Source organism: Arachis ipaensis, chromosome B9 (assembly GCF_059453495.1).
Source record: "Arachis ipaensis isolate K30076 ecotype BB chromosome B9, ASM5945349v1, whole genome shotgun sequence".
NCBI lineage: Eukaryota > Viridiplantae > Streptophyta > Magnoliopsida > Fabales > Fabaceae > Arachis > Arachis ipaensis.
Window position 1 is genome coordinate 102,133,192 of NC_142444.1, and position 1,998 is coordinate 102,135,189.

The following is a 1,998-nucleotide window of genomic DNA, read 5'->3' on the forward strand; positions in this document are numbered from 1 at the left end:
TCACATTAAACCCATCTAGAATTAGATAACCTTGTCCCGGTTCAACGCATTCATAAGCATGAAGAACGAAGATACATCTTAGAATAGAGAATCAAACACGAATTGAGATAAAACAGTAGTACTTTTATTAATTCATAAAACTCAGCAGAGCTCGTAGCCTTAACCTAGGAGGTTTAGAGACACATACTGATAGAAAATACAATGAAAGGTTCGAAAATGCCAGGAGAGCTCGTGTTTTCAACAAAGGGTGATATTCTTCTTTTTATACTAAACTAATGACTAAGGATTACAGAAATATGATAGGCTTAGGCTTGTAATGCGAAAATCCACTTCCGGGGCCCACTTGGTGAGTTTTTGAGCTGAGCTTGAGTGTTCTCCACATGCTAGGATGCTCCTTGGGCGTTGAACGCTGGCTAGGGACACCTTTATGGGCGTTGGACGCTGGCCACTCCTTTGTGGGCGTTGGACGCCTGGACTGGGGTAGCTGGCTGGCGTTAAATGCCAGTTTTGGGCCTTCAATTATAAAGCAAAGTATAGAGTATTATATATTTCTGGAAAGCTTTGAATGTTAGCTTTCCATAGTCGTTGAGGATGCTCCATTTGGACTTCTATATCTCCAGAAAACTTCTTTCGAGTGCAAGGAGGTCAGATCCTGACAACATCTGCAGTGCTTTCTCTACCTCTGAATCAGACTTTTGCTCCAGCTCCTCAATTTCAGCCAAGAAATACCTGAAATTGCATAAAAACACACAAACTCCTAGTAGAATCCAAAAATGTGAATTTTGTACTAAAACCTATGAAAATATAATAAAACTCAAATAAAACCTGCTAAAAATTATATGAAAATGATGGCGAAAAGTGTATAAAATATCCGCTCATCAATATACTGCAACACACATGCACAAGGAATTTAAAAACCTTTCAGTGTTCTATCATGGCTAAACCTTAAAAACACCAACGTATGTAGGAAAAAAAGAAGATAAGTTTAATTTATTAAAAATATCAAGGTTCCTTAACCAAAGGTTTAAGATAATAAACAAACATTTTTCAAGGCGTTAATTTATCTCTTCATCATCTTCATCACACAGAAATTCAGGCTAAAAAGCAACGCATTTTTTTGTTTAAAAAAATTTTGTGGCCTAGCTCCTACGCGTTTTCACTTTTCATTTAATTTTTTTATGTTTCCAAAAACAGATCGGTGCAACAAAACCAACATATACAAAATCAGATCAGAGAACAAAAAAAAATCAAAAATAGAGAAAAAAAAAAACCTGAAAACAGATCTGATTTGAGAAAAAGAGCGTTTTTATTTACCGCTTTTGCGAGTGATTAATTCATAAAATCGGTTGCTAATTTTTAAATTAGCATCCAATTTAGTGACCACAACTTTAGCGACTAAATTAGTAATCAACCACGTTATTCTATTTACCTATAAATCGGTTACAAAATCGGTCGCTAAATTAAAAAATAGTGACCGATTTTGTGACCAAATGCCCCAAGGACATTCCTTCATTTGTTTTGGTTGCTAATTCGGTCGCTAAATTAAAAAATAGCGACTGATTTTAGCGACCGTTTATATTCTAGTTGCATAAACTAGTCAGTTGCTAATTCGGTGGTTATTAGTGACTGATTATGTTAGTCACTAAAAAACAGTCGCTAAATTAACATTTAGCAACCGATTTAGCGACCAGTAATTTAGTGACTAAATTAGCGACCAAACAGTTGTTCACCCTATTTCACTTTCAGTTGCAAAATTGGTCGCTAAACTAAAAAATAGCAACCACTTTTGTGACCAGTTTCAAAGACATTATTTCTGTTTTGGTTGCTAAATCGGTCGCTAAATCAAAAAATAGCGACCGATTTTAGTGACCGATTTTATTTCGGTTGTATTTAAAACTTATTGCTTGGTAATTCGGTTGCTATTAGCGACCGAATATATTGATCGCTAAAATCGGTCGCTGAATGTAATGTAGCGACCGATTTAGCGACTAATATTAA